Source organism: Lissotriton vulgaris, chromosome 12 (genome assembly GCF_964263255.1).
Source record: "Lissotriton vulgaris chromosome 12, aLisVul1.2, whole genome shotgun sequence".
Taxonomy (NCBI): Eukaryota; Metazoa; Chordata; class Amphibia; order Caudata; family Salamandridae; genus Lissotriton; species Lissotriton vulgaris.
This window is the reverse complement of record NC_141700.1, coordinates 114,435,585-114,455,796: the sequence shown is the minus strand read 5'-3', so window position 1 is coordinate 114,455,796 and position 20,212 is coordinate 114,435,585. Positions and strand designations below refer to the sequence as shown.

The 20,212-nt window shown below is 47.1% G+C and overlaps 1 protein-coding gene across 1 annotated transcript in view; it reads right to left on the bottom strand.

Moving 5' to 3' along the window:
- HORMAD1 (HORMA domain containing 1) overlaps window positions 1-20,212 on the bottom strand; it is a 974,569-nt gene that overhangs the window by 848,665 nt on the left and 105,692 nt on the right. The gene's annotated exons all lie outside the window — the stretch shown is intronic.

Below are 20,212 nucleotides of genomic sequence, written 5' to 3'. Positions count from 1 at the left end.
GCTTCGGCCAACTACTTAAGTACGTTTGACCTGACAGCTGGGTATTGGCAAATCAGGTTAGCTGAGGACGCCAAACCTAAGACAGCATTTTCAACCCCTGGTGGGCATTATCAGTTCGTGGTGATGCCCTTTGGTCTGAAAAATGCACCTGCCACCTTCCAACGGTTGGTGAATCATGTCCTTACTGGGCTGGATGACTTCTGTGCGGCGTATCTTGACGATATTGCTGTCTTTAGCTCCACCTGGGAGGATCACCTGGTCCACCTGCGGAAGACGTTAGAGGCACTGCAAGCAGCAGGTCTCACTATCAAGGCCACCAAGTGCCAGATAGGGCAGACACAGGTTGTGTACCTGGGCCACCTTGTCGGTGGAGGTCAGGTTCAGCCACTGGAGAGCAAGATACAGTCAATCAGGGACTGGGCTCCTCCAACCACCCAGACTCAGGTTCGAGCTTTCTTGGGCCTGACTGGATACTACAGGAAGTTTGTCAGGAACTATGGGTCCATCGTGACACCATTAAATGAACTGACAAGTAAGAAAATGCCAAAAAAGGTTCAGTGGACAGCGAGCTGTCAAAAAGCATTCGATGACCTAAAGCAGGCCATGTGCACGGCGCCTATCCTCAAGAGTCCGGACTACTCCAAACCATTCATTGTCCAAACAGATGCTTCTGAGTTGGGTGTGGGAGCTGTTCTTTCTCAACTGAATTTTGATGGTCAAGACCAGCCCATTGCTTTTATAAGTAGACGGCTGACCCCTAGAGAGAAGAATTGGTCAGCTATTGAGAGGGAGGCCTTTGCTGTGGTTTGGGCCCTGAAGAAGCTGAGGCCATACTTGTTTGGCACTCACTTCAAGATTCAGACCGACCATAAGCCCCTCTTGTGGCTAAATCAGATGAAGGGTGAAAACCCCAAACTGCTTAGGTGGTCCATTTCCCTACAGGGGATGGACTTCACAGTGGAACATAGACCTGGTACTGATCACGGCAATGCCGATGGGCTCTCCAGATATTTCCACTTAGAACAAGAAGACTTACCTGGTCAAGGTTAGTTAGTTGTTCCGACGTTTGGGGGGGGGTCATGTAGGAGAGTAGGGTCTGCAATCCCATGATCACCCAGATTTTTCGCTTTTGTTTCACTGGTTTACGACTTTCTCTGGCTGTGGGCCTGCCAATCAGACCCACAGCCTGGCTGTTCTCTTTCTAAATTACGAGATGTACCCTAGGTGCATATACCAATTGGTACTGGGCCACCTTATCAGACCCTGTAACCCAGGGCGTAGGTGTATCCAGGGCCGCCAGGGGCTGCAGCATGTATTATGCCACCCCTGACTGGCCTCCTAAATTTGACACAACTGGCTGCATGACAGCTGGGGCAAAGTCGTGCAATCACCCTTTGCTTTAGATATAGTAGCCCTATATCTAACCCTCCAATGGACACCCGAGTCCCTATCAGTCACTCCTATGGCAGGCCTTGACAATCCTGAAGGCAGAGTGCATGGGCTCGTGTGAACTAAGCTCTGGCCCGAGCCGAGCCCGGTTGCAGCTTGCGGAATCAAGACCCAATGGCTGTTCCATGATAACGCGTACCATATCGGTAACTTCGGTGTCGCGTTATCAAGACATGTCGAGTAAGGTGTCATACGAATCGGGATGCTGTCCTCTCACCAACTCTGGCGACGAGGTTAGCATTCCGCCCTTCTAGAGGGACACGACATGTACGTAACTGTGAACCCCGGTTAAAGTTAACGAAGGCCTCAGCTCCACAAAATGGATGCTGCCACCACAGACACAAGTCTGACCTCCTGCTGCTGGGAGTCCTTCCAGCGAGGAGCACTTGGACAAAGGGTTTCCTGTCGAGGGCGGTGTTCGCACCGTCCCAGACAGGGTTTGTGTATTCTGGGTAGGTAGGGCTTTTGCGAGAAGGTGACTGCGGAGTGGCACCCCGGTGCTCACTACGCATCTGCCGGTTAGAACCAGTTCCAGGGGCGACAGCCCTGGCCTGGGGAAAGTCCGGCAGGGGAGAGGGGTGTAACTACCCCCCTTCCTGGTCCCACCCTTAGGGCAGGACCTAGTCATGTACCCACCCCTTTCTTTAGGATAAAGGCCGGAGCGGGGACCCTTCCAAATTAGATCATCTTTGAATCAAGAATACTTTCTACGAAAGGACTTCAAGACTCTTCTTAAGATTTCTCCCTTGTGACTAAGGAGTAGTCACCCTGCATCAGCGGGCACCATCTAAGAACTCTGCGGTTTGCTGTAAGTCCTTCCTCAAGGAATCCGACGGCCCAGCTCTACGAGAACCGGCTTCCCTGGCACCTCTGACCTCTACCCACGTCATCAGCTCAGCTGTGATCTGTGGGTGCGACGAGACCTCGAGGGACCGGCCATCATCAGAACCTGCACGCTCTTAAAAACCAGCACGACCATCGAGATAACTCTCTGGTGAGTGCTCTGGGGTCCGAGAAGCCCCGACCCTGAGCCGCTCTAGCACCGAAGTGCAGCCTCCCAGCATCTCCACGATCTGCGTGGGGCCCTTCTGCTCGCTGCTCAGCACGTTGTCTGGTCACTAGCCGCTGGCTTGTGCCCTTCTGTGACGACGACCAAGAATCAACACTGCCGGTCTGGTTGCTCCAGACTGGCCCTTGCTTCCATCTTTTGAGAAGCACCCCGGACCCTCCTGGTCCACTCAAGACGCCGACAGCGACATCCGTCGTGGGACAGCTCGCACCTCCACCGTGGTCGCCGACAACGCCTCCTGGTCCGTGAGACTGCAGAGCCTAGCGTCGCCCACTCACCTGGTCGAGGTGACGGCCAACCGGTGCCTTCCTGGTACCCTCTAACTACTGGCTAGTAGTACGAACTTGGCCCCCTCTGCTTTCAGGTTTCATCAATCTCTACGAACTATTCAACACTGGTCGCCGGCCAGCAACTCCTTTTCTTCCGGCTCCTGGCTCGTCAGCGAAGACCCCGACGCCTGTAAGACTTGTGCAGCCGCAGCCCTCGTGGCTAGGTAACTCGGCATTTCGGTGCCTGCATAGCCTCCTTACTCTAGGGTCCCGAGTCCCTCGCTTCCGACTTGCCTTAACCTTTCCGTGTCCTCGGACACTTGTCTTTAAACTGTGCACTTGAAGTATTTGCTAAAGAGATTTGGTTTGTGCTTAGTACCCTGTCCTCATAAAGAGTACAGGGCTGTTGTGATTCTTAATAAATATACTGTTTATTTTCATAACACTTGTGTGGTGTCCTTTCACTGGGTGTTCAAGGGGTACATGTGTGGTAAACAGCTGGCTTAACGCGCCCTCTCGAGTCTTTAGCCTTGGACTGCTCGTATCCACGCTACTAGGATAGCTGGTCTATAGGTTGACTTACAACCAAACACCATAAGGGTCGTTGGAACGATACATAGCGGTCGCTAGAATAGCGAACGTTGCATATCGGGCCAACTTCTCACATCAATCTATCGGGTGTTACTTCTAGGGTATGGATGTGCTTAAAGAATAATAATAAGAAGTGTAGTTGGGATTTCCTATGGGGTGGGCCCACACCCTATATGCTTGCAGCTATAGAATGACATCCAAAGCTCTCCAGGCTGTTGATGATGGGAGTTTTTAATGTTAAAATTTGTTGGGTGGGAAAAGATGTGTCGTTGGGTCCCTATAATTTGTGATAAAGTGGAATAAATATTTATTAGAAGGTTGACTTATTGAGTGGCTGATCTCGAGGGCATTTATGCATCAATGTGTATTGTAAACAAATTTTGAGTTGCTTCTTTGCTTAAGCTTTCCCTCCTTCCTAACTGTTTGAGAATGGCCAAATGAACTACAGAGAGCTTGCTAAAAACGGTTCTACAGAAAATGTAGTATTCTTTTTGCCCCAGGCTGGGGTCCCACCCCACACAAATACATTGACACCTGTTCTACACCCTATTTTCACCTATGGAGTGATTCAGAGAAGGTATTCTCCTGGCATTTCAGAATTTGTGAGGATATTCTCCGTTTTGCTCTCCCCCTTCCCTGGGAGAGGCGTCTTTTTTGGGTGTTGTTAACTTTTATTTTGTCAAAAAGGTAAATTAAAATGTATTTCTCTTCTGTGTAAGAAAACCCACCCCATGTAATGTGGCTGCTATGTTAATGTCAGAGATTCTAGAGCATCCTCAGAAGCTTCTGCTTTTAGGGTCTATTGAATTGTTTCCAAAACGAGAATGGGACTCTTCAGGTCTGTCGACTTGAACCCGTTTCTATCAAGAGGACATTTCACATGTTCCTTCTAGAGCAAGTTATGGAGGCATTGCCGTAAAAGGACTACTAAGCAATTGCAGACCTAAATTCTGGATCCTATCAAGGCAGTCTTTGTGTAGGTCCTCTGATTTACCATAGTCGGTCAGCCTTGTCAATTCAAATGTCTATTGTTGGGCTACAGCTCTGTCCCTAGGGTACTCTCTATAGTGCATTTCTTCTATGCCTGATGAATGTTCATCTTATCCTTACCGTTAGGGGCTAAAAACTGTTGTATGCATTACCTTTCACTGTCTAGGTTTATCTATAAACAACAAGAAGCCTCATTTAGTTCCTAGTCGAAGACATTTGTATATAGGTGCTTGATAAATCCTGAAAACAGCCTATTCTATAACGGAAAGACAGAGGCTCTGAAGCACACAGTTGGTCACTTCATGTTGAGACCTACAACAACATGATTTTATAAGCTCAGAACGTCTTGGCCTCTCACATTCATGTGGTTCTCATGACACATTTGAAAATGTGAGTTTTACACCAACATCCTCGGCCAAGATCAAAAACCTCAGTGAAAGAATGCAATATCGTCAGTAGTTCATACTTTCAGCCATTACTTCCCAAATTATAGTGAAAACTCACTCCCCTCAGCATGCTGGGAAATCCACTGCCAGTATAGAACTCCTAAAGATTCTGGCAAATCTAAGAAATGACACTAAAGCAAACTGCCTGGAGTCTATAACAATTTTATTAGGACTGGCATAATTTCTTCCCCTTTTCCAGGTAAAGTTGAGTTTGTTGTCACGCATAAAACAGGAGGCATGTTCTGTTTGAACAAATTGTGGGATACACAATCATTCCCTCTGTTAGCTGGCTGTTTAGCTATCGATGTAAGTGCTTCATAACACCAAATGTCCTCTGTTCTTTTATCTGAAGAAAGCATTTGATTGCTACATAGTGTAAATGTCACCATGCTGCTCCTGAATTTTAGATAATTCAGTCGTTCCTTACTGAATATTTAGAGAAAGGGGGTTTCTTAGATGCGCCTGTTGACTACAGAAGACTTTACAGATTCCCCATTCTAGCCAAGACAGCTCTGGTTTTCTAATCTGAACTTATGTGATGTATCTCCAAATTCCAGATCTCCAGCCTGGCAAAGCATTTTCTGCACTCCCGAGCCTGCCTACTGAGAAACTAGTGCAAAGTCATTGAAGTATGTCGGGAACCACCTTTGCCTGTGTGCAATCAGTTGAAATAATACACATAGGGGTCTTGTGATTCAGGAAGTCCATTGTGATTTGATTTCATTTGTTCCTTACGTAACAGTTATATTTTTATACTACCTTGAGCAGCCAGGAACAAAGTATTGACTAGCGAGGCAGACGAAAAGATATCAGTCTTTTTGTAAATCTGCATGAACAATTGGGGCTGAAGGTTATGGAGCAAAGCATTCCAGAGGTGAAGCAGGAAGAGAAAATGGCTTCACTCTACCCACATTTGGTTCTAATGTTAACAAGAAATCTGAAGGAGTCACTGGTTAGAAGGGTAATGAACATGCTGGAAAGTAGCACAGTAAGACACAGAGGAACCTCCCTCTCAGATGGAGAGCATCCCCTAGAGACAAATCTCTTGGTTGTGGACATGCTACAGCCTAAGGAAATTCGTGATTGCCTTTTGTGGGGAAAGAGTTCTTCCAAGGAAACCCCTACTTTTTAGGTTGAAGCCTGCGTTGCAGCGCATGCGCTGCTGTAGGCGAGAGATCTTGTAAACAAGAAGGGGCATGAAACTACGCCCCTTCTGCCATTGGCAGGCCTCGTGAAATGGAGGCCTGCCATTGGACAATGCCCCTGTTTGGATGATTTGTCCGCGATACTCCCTCTTTTTCAGGACTCCGTGATCTGACTTCTGGTGTCGCAAGCCGATTTCCAGAAACATTGCTATGGCAACCCCGAGGCCGGTCACGGAGTCCTGGAGGGGAGGGATTCGGTAGCTGTTTCCGCCCCTTTTTTTTTTGTGTGTGCGGTTTTCGGCATTGTTGCCTCGTTCTCCTTGCTGGAAGGAGGCATTGCAGTGGTTGTATATACATATTATTAAGACCCAGGCTCCGTAATCAAACTTCTCGGACCCGTTAAGCGCTTAGGCGGCTGGCCCATCGGATTGTCTTACCTTGTAACCAACCATGGCCCCCCACCACCCACCGAAGGCCCCATCAGCCTTCCAGTTAAATAATGTGCTCGTAAAAACTAAAAACAGCAGCAAAGTATCACCTCAGACACCATCCTCGCACAACGCCGAGATATCTTTGTATGGGGGACGACAACTAGACAACTCATCTTCCCCACCGGACCACAGGCCCCCACTGTGCCACCGATGCCATCTGGTTAACTTCGGTGCACGTGCAGCTTAATACCCCGCAAAACATATCTCTCCAGGGCTCCCCTAAGCTACCTTTTTCTATGTGCAGCAGACCTTTGCCTGAATGCAGCAGACTCCCCCCTACGCGGCCGGTCCAGAATTATGCTACGCTGCATGCATCGGGAAACAAGCTAAAACTAACAGCGGGCCTACTCTATTAGGCCCCTAGGCAACTGTTTGCACGTTTTGGGAGCAACCTGGTGCGTGGGATTGTGGAAAGTGTTGCAGCCGTTGTGGAAAGTGTTGCAGCCGTCCTGTGGGATCTGCAAAAATGGCCGTCAGAAGCAAGGTAAGCAGAAGACAAGTTTACCATCGGGTGTTGTGCATACTCCGTGGGTATCTCTGATTGCAGCATGTATGCGTGATTGCAGCGGCTCCATAACTTCTGGTGTAGTTTGTTGTTTTGAGCTCACAACCATCCCTTTCTTGGCCCCTTGACAGCTGCTTAGAGGCTTTGCAGTCCTACATAAGCATTTGCCATCTCTCCCCCAAGTAAGAAAGTTGAAAGCCAAAGTGTACTCGTGGCTGCCTAAGGAGGGGCAGACTCTTAGTATGCGGGATACTACGACAATGTGCGCCCGTGCATTCCTGTGGGCTGTGGAACCCGCTTCTGGATTGAGAGCGCCTAGTTGGAATTCCTGAGCATTAATCGGCACGATGCCTCCTGCATGCTTAATTCCTGTGTTTAATGCTTCCAAATTGTCTAATTTCAAGCCCATTCCTGTTGTTTTGCTCTCCACTCTGGTACTCTTAGTTTCTTTTTTCCACGATACAGGCGGGGCTACAAGTACCACAAAAAATAGCTTGAATAACATTAAAATAGGAGTTCCCAATTCTACTTAGTCCACGTGCGTAGGTTTTCCAGCCCATGTTTTACTTTTGCCTTCTGGGTCTTGTAGCCCCATTATAAAACAGGACGACCAAATCCATTTTTTTAGTTGATTTCTTGGTCTTGTAGCCTTCAGGGGAACGGGTCTGGCAAACTTAAAAGTTCTGCTAGATCAAACAAGCTTCACACACTCCACAACATGAGGGTTTTATGTAGCGGGGTTTGAGCTCCATACATTTTGTGTGTTTAAGGCAGTAACCTCACTCAATGTCGCCTCTGACAGTTTCATGTTTTGGAATTGTCACCCACAGGCCATTGATAGCAGGTTTGTTTACCCTAATTATTAAATAGAAACAAAGGTTACATCACCCAGGATGCCTTTGGTTGTCAGGTGAAAGTCCAAGACTGAAGAGAAACTGTTCTTGATGACATGGAGTCAGACGGAGATTAGATACAGATGAGGAAAAGGGAGTAACATTTCAGGACAGACAATAAATTGAACAAGAAAATCAGGGGATATACTGACATAGATGGGTAATCATAAGGTGGTGCTTCAATAATCGCTCATAAAGCAGCAGGTGTGGAGCCAGCCATAATTGTTTGTAGAGCGTTCCATATCAGAGGCATTTTCAGAGAAGATTCTGGTGTACTTGGGTGTGCGTGTGTGTGTTTTCATTTAACCGGGAGACATTTACTATGGAGTTCCCTCTTCTTGTAGGGTTCATGAGACTGCCAGCTTTGTTTGGTTTTGGCACGTCGTGGGGTCACTAAATGTAATACATGATTGTACCAGGGATTGGTTTAACATTTGTAAGCTCATCTTTGGTAATGGAAGACCTGAATTGTCTCAGGAGTTAGTGGAAGGCATGCCTGGAAACAATTTTGAAATAAGACTCAAGTTTGAGGGTTCTTGTCTAATACAAAATATGATGGCCTAAACACATGTAAGCTAAACATCTGTGCTTAGCATAGTGTGACCCCCGACTGGTATTTTGCTGCTTCTGTTATTACATCCAGATGTATACTACAACAAATAACATTACACCTATAAGCCAGAACTATTGGCTTTGCCAGTGGTTGTTAGTTGTGTAGGATAAATAGGCAACGACTTGCCCCTCACAGCGTTTGCTCCACCGGCAAAGAACAAGGATTCCAGCAGTTTCCTCTTTGCAACTTAAAAAACAGCAAGGGTATCTGTTTGAAGTCTGTATTGCCATTGTAAATACCAATGCCGTTTATTTATGTTTCCGAAAAGAAAGAAAAAAATATATTGTCATTTACAATGTCAATAACTCAAACTAATGTCAATGCGAGACCTAGTGCATTCCCAATGCTTGTTACTATTGAATGGAGTACTGACTAGAAGCTAATATAGACTCGACTAGCAGTCGGTTTGAGAGCAAAATACTTTGTTTTCGTCACTGTTCTTTTGACCATTGCCTTCAAAGTTTTAGACTCGTGTCTTTAGACTCTAGACACATCTAGCTAAGTAGGGAATCCTAACTGAAACATTATTTCTGAACGCTAAATACAGTTTTGAAAAAGCAGCACACAGAGTTTTCACAGTGTACTGCCATTTTCAGTACCCTTTGTTATCCTCATTTAGTATAGTGATCAGTTTTCAGCAAAGCCGCTTAATTTATAACCGTATTAAGTAATACTGACTTTGAATGCTGCAGTTCAATAAGTAAAATGCTCAAGTAGCAGTTATTTTCTTTTCATTTCTATTTCTGAATATAGCCTCAATGGCCTTTGCACAACATAGAACAAATACTTACTTATATTCATGCGTAAAAAGAACAAAGTTTGAGCAGTAGCAGGCAAGTCAAAAAATCCCCGTTAAAGAGATGGGAGGAAAGGGGTGTGAAGCATTAAGGCAATTTGAACAGAATAAATACCAAACCCATACCACTTAGTGCCTCATTATGGGTATCCCAGATTTATCCAGGTTAATGTCTGCTGTGGGCAGGTCGAATCCAAATCTATGAGGGATTGTACAGTCTTCCTTCCATTCTTTTGGGTGTAGAATCAACTTGTCACCTATCTGGGAAAGACTATGAAAAAATGCCTTCCTGGTGATTACAGCACTGTTAGACTCGTTCTCCTCCCGGGCACCCAGTTAGATATCCCCTTACTGACCATATTTACTGCTACAACCTAACCTGTGAGAAAATACATGTACCAACTTGGTTGGGTATAGTAGATGTGTAAGCTAGCAAGGTTGTGTGCTGGGCCCCATGAAATATATTCAATAATTTTTATCAGGAAACAGCATTTACTACTCTGTGTCAACCGCGCATGCCATTAGAACACATGCGTTACCACGCTGCCTTTACCATGCATATGCCTTTACCACAAAGCATTTAACACAAACATGCCTTTACCACGAAATCGGTAACACATGGTTAAAGCATGCTTGTTGGACGCATGGTAATACACCCTGAAGGCTCTTGAGAGGGGTGATTTTAGGGTTCTGGCCTAGGGAAAGTCTTTTAGAGACCGGGAAGGGGGCTGCGGGCCTGCGGCAGGGTTTGGGCGGTTTTAGGGCTCAGGGCCAGGAACAGGGGTAGTTTAGAGTTCAAGGGGGCTGCGTCAGGGGGTAGTTTTAGGGCTCAGGGACAGGTAAAAGCTTATACAAAACATATGCATTACATACACATTCAGCACACCTATGACCCTTGGTACCTTTCAGGCTCTCTCTTGGAACCACTCTCTGATCAAGTTCTGGGCCGGTTTTGGTTCTCTCTGTCCCGGTTCTGATTCTAGTACAGGACCGAGGGCTTCGGATTATTGCTTCTCTGTCTTTACTGTTAAAATCACAGCAGCCAATGAAAACGTTTCAGCATAAAAATAAACTACATTTCCCATGATGTTCTTGCAACCAATCATATCCCATCAGACCCTATAAGAGTCGTCATCTCCTTACCATGAGCCTCTTTCTTTGCGGCTCACAACAGAGATAAGTGCTATTTCTTCATATCCTTACTTTGATTGTAATTGTTATATGTGGAGACAGATGTTTCCCACACGCGTTCGCGCTTGAGGGAATGAGCTGCTGATGAGGTGTAATGCTTTTTGCGATTGTGATCGCTTGTTAGGTATGCTCATATGCTTTGTTTTTGAATTATGAACAATCGCTTGTTGGTATGATTATTACGCTTAGATACTCAAATTGCGTAAAACGGTGAGGGTTGTTGAAGGCAGCACAGACAAAAACTAAATTTACGTATAACAATGTTTAGAAAAAATTGATAATGCAAAAAGTCCGCTCAAAACCTCATCTGGATCCACCGCTAAAATCGAACAATGTCCTTGAAATGTGCACAAAGAATTGAGGGAGCGACAGTTTACTACAAAATTGAAAGGTTCACAGTTGTGAATTCCAAAAGTTGTCCTTTTATTAGATGATTTTCAACAGAGATGAACAAATCTTCTTTTTTTCATAAATCAAAGTGCAACATAAACAGCCGACGCGTTTCGTCCACAGACGGACATCATCAGGGCTCCTGAGAGAACAAATTTTATCAGTGATGAAATCTTGTCTTCCTATTCACACAATACAATTGTTGTGCAACCTGGCTTATCACACTGAAATAGTATTGATGCCAGAACTCCCCTTGAAAATATTATATCCCTTTTAGTGAGCGCAGTCCTAATTTCTCGATATCACTAGTAACGATAAAGCTTCAAAAGCAAAAGTCCTTTTAACCAAATGATTCCTATGTCATGAAGGGGAGTCTCGGCAGGCCGCGTCCGACGTCTGGTGCGACTGCGAAGATTTGTTCATCTCTGTTGAAAATCATCTAATAAAAGGACAGCTTTTGGAATTCACAACTGTAAACCTTTCAATTTTGTAGTAAACTGTCGCTCCCTCAATTCTTTGTGAACATTTCATGATTATTACGCTTACATGCTTTGTTATTGACTTAAAAACATGTTCTGCCTGCGCTTACTAGCGCGATTGTTGTACGCTTTTAAAGCTCCGTAGCGTGTGACACGGAACCCCCGTATCAGGAGTGTAGAGCGAAACACCGAGGTAAGCAGTGTTAACAGCTGGTGTGACCGCGATCTCCCGCGCTAGTTGTCAGAAACATCCCCTCATTTCGCCCAACTTTGATTTACAGAGCCTTATGCAGCCAGTCGTGCATAGCCCAGTTGGGCTACATTTGGACGGATTTGGGCTACACATGTCGAATGCTTCCCAAATACATTACTGGTGCTCAGAAAGCATGGAGTTAGTGAGAGTGATCGGACACCGACCGGCTGCCACAACAGTCGGCCCTGGGAGCGTGTGCACACTCCCTTAAAAGTCAGTTTTTCAGCTCTTGACGACCTGGGACTGAGGGATGCAATAATTGCGGAATACAGCTCTGCTGAGGAGCTAAGTGAACATTGAGGATTGTGAGTGTACGTGGGTTGGCTCCCCCCTGACTCCTCCTATAATTGGCTTGAACTTATCTGTATACAAACAGGTTTCCATTATTTATTATTAAAATGGAAGAGTGGGTTAGATATGAGGATGAGGAGGATGTATCCTATTATGATGGGTAACAGTAGACTGTTTTAGAGGATAATATTTTTGACACCTTGTACGCCTCGGTCCAGCAGTTGGTCAACATGGCCATTGAGAGCACTGTGCAAAACACAGTACAACAAGCCTAGGCCACAGCATTGAAACCGAACAGCTTGAAAGCTTCGCAAAGCGCCATGGTTTTCAGAATCCTCTCAAACCCCAAGATGACGCCCCCTTTAGCAAAAGCAAATCTAAGTCGAGGCAGTGGCCTCATGCAGGCGCATTAGCTAGCTTGCCACAGGCCACCCTGGACAAACATGTTTTTTCCACCACACCTACCGCAGAAGGTGGAAAGGCAAAGCAAAAGGTGTACTTAGACTCTGACTCTATGAAATCGGATAACAAAGGTCCCCCCAAGAAGAAGACTAGGAAGACGATTATTCTTGTGCCCAATATGGCACCCTAGAATTCTAATACCCCGTTTACCTTTAACCCAGCAGACATCGTTCACCCCGCTCCTCAGATTGGGCTCCTGCCCCGGAGGTAGCGGAGTACTTTTTTTTTTAATTAAATGTTCAATTGAGCATATGCACTGTACAGCAAGATCATCAATGAGCACGTATCAATCGAGTAAACAATTTAATAAATCGTGGCAATGGCATATATATCAATCAGTTACCGTGTGACAGTAATCTGCAAAGTGTAACAGGGTATCATGCTTATCAAATTGTCCATTATACATTCAGCATTCTGCATTACCTGGGGGCTCAGCCTGCAGAAGAGGTCGCAGGTATTGTAATAGTGGTTCCCATATATCGTTGGGTCTAGAGGAAGAGGGGAGTTCTTCCGCATATAGCACCAACTGATCCCGGAAGCCCGCCAGATCCTGGAACCATTGTGTAGTTGTCAGTTCAGCCATGCTTTCCCACGTCATTGCCACACACCTCCTGGCCATGAGTAAAGCCACTTTCACCAGTTTACCTGTGGCCCCCTTCACAGAAGGCACTAATCCCAGCAAGCATACATGTGGCAAACACTGCAATTCTAGATCAACCATTTTGGACAGTGGGCAAATGACTCCCTCCCAAAACTGTGCCACTCTGTCACACTCCCAATACAAGTGCCAAAAGTCGGCATCCGCAGCTCCACATCTCTTACATGTGTCAGAGTCACGAAGCCCATACTTAAATAGTTAATGCGGAGTATACTACTCTTGGTGTAGATACTTAAAATGAATTATGCGAAGATTAGCATTAGAAGTAAGGGCCCTTGAGTTGGCAACAATGTTCCCAGTCCTGCAGCATCAATGGCGGGACCAAACGAGCATTCCATGTCTCTAAACTTTTGTTGTGAGGCTGCGGCTTTTTCTCTCTAGCAGAACTATACAGCTTGGTGAGAAGTTTACATCGTGTTGGACTGACAAGCATGGTGTAAAGAGTTTGTAGTGGTAAGGGTTCCGCAGGGAAAGTGTGATAGTGGGCCTGTATCGCTTTCTTTAATCTGTGGAGGATGAATGTGAACAGTGAGAGAAGTGTGGCTCAATGATTAGAGCGGCAGACTCTGATGCAGAGGTCTAGCTCGGGACCAGGGTTCAATTCCCCGCCTCGGCGGGTCTTGGGCTCAAATTTCCACGGACCTGATAATTCTCGCCTCGGTGCCTATTCCAATCATGGAGTCCCACTCTGCAACTCTGGGCAATAGCTTGCTTAATCTCCAGAACGGCCCCCACAACGCTTAGGATGCCTGGCCTCCACCTCGGGGGTGCCCAGGAGTGGATGCCTCACATGGAAAGCCAGGATGGGTTCCACAGCGGTATTCATACAAGTGCCTTGGTACCCTTGCGGGTGAGTAGTGCGCTATACAAGTATCAATTTACAATGACGTGACAGTGACGTTTTATTCTGTATGTAACTGAGATCACTATCTTATTAAAAAAACGCCTTCATGAAACAAATTTAGCATTTTAACGATCCCTACCTGATGGAAAGCGCGAGAGGCAGAAGAGGGGAGTACAATGGTATTTTCCCTGTCATGCAACCTAATGCCTGCCAGGCCCCTATAGAGTGGTATCAACAGTGTTGATTTTGGAGCGGGGGTCTCTCTCTTAGAGTGCGTCAGCATGGAGCTCAGTGGGACAGGGTGGGCATCCCCATCCTCTACCGCTACATGCGGGATGAAGACATGCGCGCCAAACCAATAGTGTGCATGGGAGCATTAGTAATACAAATAAAAGCCCGGCACGGTAAAGCCTGTGTGTTTGTAATCTAGAGTAAGTGTGTCCCAGTTAACTCTGGCCTGTTTCCCCCCGCCAGATGAGTTTAAGGAGCATAGAGCGCACAGTTTAAAAAAAATGTTTAGCGAGCGGGATCGGTATGTTGTTAATAGATATAAAAATTGAGGCAGCACAACCATCTTAATTAACGCGATATGGTCAGCCAAGGACAGGGGAAGCTTCTCCCAATAGTCCACCTGCCGCTTTTTTACGCACGCAGGGCCATAATTCTCACGAACAGGCCTGGACTGGCCATTGTGGGCACCGGGCAATCCCCGGTGCGCCGCAAGGGTGGGGGCCGGTGTGGGGCCCCTGGGGGCCGATTTTGTTACAGGACCGTTTTTGCAGCATAGCTGCAAAATCGGCCCTTTAACAAAAATATCGGCCGAGAAGCGGCCCTGGCACAGAGCTCGGTCACCCCCGACATATGATCCATGCGGCGATACAAATTGTCAATCTTCCTGTTGATGAACTGCAGACTTTTTTGAGCTGCTTGGAGAGTTTTGTCAATATTAGACAAATGATCGCCAGGTGCATCAAGTTCCAAATCTGAAGCGGCCTGCTGAGAAGTCTTAGTGGATCTGCGGAGCTGGAAGTTGAGGCGCAGTTGGCTGCGCTCTGATTTCCCCATAGTGACGCACCTGGATCAAGACACAGGTTGACTGGGGAAGCGTCAGAGCTCTGAGGGCGCACGTGTCCCTGGCACCAAAATCTCTGAAGCCGGGACCAAAGAGCAGGAGGGTGGAGTAAACGTGGAAAGCAAGGAGACACGCACAGAAGTGGCCCAAGAAGCAGGTCTGCAGAGCGCCCCACGGTCTTGTGTGGTCCTTGTAGCAGCCAGCCACCACCGCTGGTGCCACCAAGCATGCAGGGACAGTTCACCAGCACTCGGTCCGATACCCAGGCCCTGAATTGGTCAAGGCTAGTAAGTACAAATGGCGTGGAGCGGACTCGTAGTGGGGCACAGGGAGAGACGCCTCAGCACAGCAGAGCCTATGCCCGGAGTATGCTAGGCCAGTGCTCTGCCGTTCGCAGGAGATTGAGGCGACGATCCCGGATTATGTGACAGCAGGTGGACGGGGCAGGGAAGAGCCACCAGATGCAGGCGAGCACAGATGCCCTAGAGTTCAGCAGTGTTTCTCAGGGGAGGATCCTGCCTCGCACCACGGCACAGTAGAGGTGAATAGGGGGCCCCCCAGGTAGTCAGCAGGGTCGGTCAGAAACGACCAGTCACCAGGTGGAGCTCGCCATATCGGGCAGCTGTTGCAAGTCTCAGGCGAATGTAGACCATGGCGCAGCAGGAGTCTCCACGTCCGGGGAGCAGATGGCAGGCCACAGAGTCGGCAGGAACGAGGGCCCAATCGGTGCTTAGGAGAGGGGCCCCACAAAAAGCAGCAGCGAGTTAGACCTCGATATGAAGGAGGCACACAACGCAGTGCGCACCTAGCGTGCCGGCTCGCAGAGAGCAGTATGCTGCGATCGTACCACCACAGGCCAGAGTCAAAGTGCTAAGCGGCAGGAGAGTAATGCCGCCGAACTCCAGCCTGCAGCCGGAGTGCCACGCAGGCCCGAGCCCACCAGGGCGCCCGCAACAGCCGGCACAGCCTGCACGGCCCTCCAGGCCAGGCGGCGAGCACCCCCGCTATTTTCAGGCCTTGGTCAGCGCAGCACTCACTGCGACTCAGTGTCTGGGGATCGTCCCGGACTTCCATTTTGATGCTGCAGGCACGATAGTTCGGCGTCCCCTCTCTCGTCCCCCCAGTCACAAACAGGACAGCTGGGCGCTCCAAAGGTTTCCCACCACACTCCGCCACTCGTCTGCAGCAAGTGGAGGGTCGAGGACACCAGATGACCAGGATAATGGGCGGCTTAGTGGCTCGGCCAGCCGAGCTGCTCTATGGATCTGCCATCTTGCTTTGCGCCATCTAGGCCCCCAAGGTAGCGGAGTACTTGCATGAAAATCTTAGGGACGGCTTCGACAAGGAATTCGCAACAGGTTGTGGTCAGAGAGTCCCAGGCCAGATATACCGGACAAGGTGGCGGAAACACCAGATATTGACGCCAGCCTTTTGACCTTTATTGATCACGCCCGGCATGGATGCCAGGACAAATTATTTGATTTGGCAGGTCCCCTTGCCAAGATCCTGGAAATGGCCCTAGCGGCGAATGAATCAGCTGGTCCCGTGGATCCAGACATTTTAGCGGGCTGGACACAGCGAGCGATATGCCTCCTGGTGAATGCAAATTGCACCATCTCTACGGAGAGACGCAAGTCGCTACTTATAAGGATGGACTTACTGAATTAGCCTCAGCCGAACCAGATCCCCTTGCAGAGGGCAATCTCTTTGGGGAGAGATTTGTTAAGGATGTCTCAAAGTACGTGGGTTTCTTCACGTCTTTGTTCAGGGCCCAATCAGGAATAAAGAGAGTGTTTCAGGCAGCCCTTTTTAACAGGCAGGTGGTTGATGAGGCTGGGGACGCTTGCCAGGCTGTCGATATTGCCAAGGTCCTCTCAGAGGACACTACAGACGCGGGTGAGGTGACTGAAACTCTACCAGAGACGGCACCTTTTAACCCTATGAGACAGAGGTTCAACAAGTGCAGATTCAATTGAGGTGGACACAGCGCGATTTCAAGCCCACAATTCTGCAGGTAAGAGTTACCGAAATATCTCAGTTACCTTTGGGGAGTCGTACTCAGTTTTTTATACACAATTGGAGAGTGTTGTCACAAGGTGCTTGGATATACAGACCATTCAGGGGTTTCATCTAGAATTCTACCAAACTCCACACCAAGCCGTATACCCGAGACAACTCAGTTTTTCCCAACAAGAATGTGCTTTTGTAGACGCAGAGATAGAGGAATTGCTGCAGAAGGGCGCAATCGCCTACTGCAACAACAGGGCTCGCAGTTTTTGTAGCAATGTCTTCTTGGTGCAGAAGAAAGGTGGTGATTACAAAGTGGTGTTGAACCTGAGGGAATTCAACCACTTCATGGTTTACAAGCACTTCAAGATGGAGGGTATCCATCTCTTAGCAGATCTTCTAAAAAAGGGAGATTGGATTCGTACCGGGCGATTCCTATTTTTCCTCCCCATCGACGTTTCCTACAGGTTCAATGCATGAACCGGTGGTTGGAATATTTGGCCCTTCCTTTCAGGCTTTCTTCGGCTCCATGGTGTTTCACCAAAGTGATGAAGCCGGTGATACCCCACCCTGAGAACAGGGCATTTGCATGATAGTGTATCTAGACAATATACTTATCATGACTCAGACTCAAGCCCTAGCCAACCTTCATTTACAGATGACAGTGTCCCTTCTACAGAACTCGGGATTTGTAATCAACAAACCCAAGTCGGCCCTATGTCTCTCTCAGACGATGGACTTCCTAGGTTTTGTCATATACTCACAGACAGCTCGGCTGAGTATCCCCGGTCGAAATTAAGAGATCTCAAGAAAGAGCTCACATCAGTGTTAGCCAAACAGACGGTCTCCTTCAGGACAGTTGCCAGAATAGTGGGGTTACTGACATCCTCAATGCAGGCTATCTTCCCGGGCCCTCTTCATTACCGGGCCCTTCAGAGACTAAAAATCCAACACCTTTGAAAGGGTCTGACTTATACGGATCTGGTCCCTCTGACACAGGAAGATGCAATGGTGGTTGGGCCACGTAGAGGCGTGGAATGGCAGAGCTATCTTCGGCTCTCAACCAGAAGTCATTATAGAATCAGACGCCAGCCGTTGAGGCTGGGGAGCATGCTGCAGAGATATCTCCAGAGGAGGAAGATGGTCCCTTCGAGAACTATCCCGCCACATCAATTGTCTGGAGTTGTTGGCAGGATCATTTGCGATACAGACGTTTTTCCCTAAACAGGTCTCTTGTAGCATCCTTCTCAGGATGGACAATATCTCGGCAGGGAGATATATCAACAAGGTGGGAGGTAGGAGGTCGTCCCTGCTAGTGGAGATAGCGAAGGATTTTTGGCACTTTTGCCTGAGTCATCAGATATCGGCGATAGCTGAATACATTCCAGGACAGTCGAACACTGTTGCGGATTGAAATTCCAGGTTTCAAAAGGATTACAGCAATTGGCAACTCCAACCTCTACTGTTCCAATGGTTACAGACAGTGTGGGGTCCTTGCAAGATAGACCTTTTTGCATTAAGAGTGAACCAACAACTGCTGATGTTCTTCACCTGGAGGCCGGACCCATTAGAGAGAGCAACAGACTCATCCCAGAATTGGTCAATGAACCTGAATTATGCTTTTCCTACCTTCATTCTAATTCCCGGAATGACAATCCAGATAGCCCGACAGCAAGCAGAAGTGATTTTGGTGACCCCCTGTGGAAGTCGCAACCCTGGTTCCCGATACTATTGGGTATGAGTTGCGCTTGGAACGTTGGTGCTTGGAACGACACGTGGATCCCGTGGGGGCAGAGTTAACCCATATTGTGAATTTCCTGTCCGAAAAAGCTTCAGAAGGTTTGGCATATCGGTCAGTAGACAATTTAAGATCAGCCATAACTGCAGGACATACACAGGTGGACGGAAAACCAGTAGGCATGCACCCAGTGGTGTGTAAGTTACCTAAAGCAATTAGCGTGGATAATCCTTCAAAACCCAAATATTCTTGTTTGTGGAATGTATCACTGGTCATATCCCTATTTGTCAAATGGCCGAATAATGCTTTGTTATCCAGGAAACAGTTATCAGCTAAATTAGCTATGCGTTTGTGCTTATATGCCCGCAGACGTTCTGCAGATGTGAGAGCTCTGGACAATACAGGTAGGGTATTCACTCCGGAAGGTGTTTCCTTTAACATTACTGGCAGGACGAAAACATTGTCATGTAGTATAGAATATAATGCTTTCCCCAGTAATGCTAAGTTGTGTGTAGTGCAATGCCTTAAAGCCTATGAAGAATGCACTCGGTTCTTGCGACCAGAGGGTTCAACACAACTATTGATTGATTAGCAAAAACCGTTCAACCCAGTATCCGGCTACGATAGCCAGATGGTTAAAGTCAGTCATGAAAGAAGTTGGTAATGATACCCAGATATTTGGGGCACATTCTGTACGGGGTGCCATGGCATTCAAAACTTTTATGTTGGATTCAACTATTCAAGACATTATCAAATCTACTGATTGGTCATCAGAGTCTACGCTTAAGCAATTGCATTATAAACCGGTAGTGATATAACTACTATGTTATTTGATATGTGTTAAACGAGCAATAATCTGAAGCCTCCGGTCCTTCAGTAGAATAAATAATTTGCAAGCATTTGCACCAAGAATTTTCAATTCTATCTAAGACACGGTGGCGAGGATTATCCCACCGGTTGTATTTCAATGATTCTTGCAATAAAGTACCCACCCGTATGTAATATGTATTCAGGTCAACAGAGATTACGAGTGTTTTTGTTTCATTTTTTTGAGGTTCAGAACAGAAAGTAGAATACTCGTTCTTCTGGTTGAAGTTCTTCCACATTGGAGGATAACACTTTCGGATTTTCAAATTAATGTTCGCACTTGGACTAAACGACTTGAGCAAAGAAAGAGGCCTATGGGAATTACATGAGGACTCTTGTAGGGTCTCATGGGACAGGATTGGTTGCAAGAGCATCACAGGAAATGTAGTTTATTTTTATGTTGGAACATTTTCATTGGCTGCTGTGATTTTAACATTAAAGAAGGAGAAGCAATAATCCTTTCCTCCATGTCCCTAATAAAATTTTACATTCTTAGCGCGAATGCTAGCAAATTTTATATTCTCCCTCACTGGTTAACATTCTCCGGGTCTGGCCTCTCTGACCCAGTATTCCGTTAGTAGATGCAAGTCCATTCATAGTGTCTATTAACCACTGTGAGCGGATCACGTGAGGATAAGCACTTGAAAACTAGAACAGTCATTCTGTAATGAGCAAGCTCAACTTACCAGTGTGCCTCAAGTGC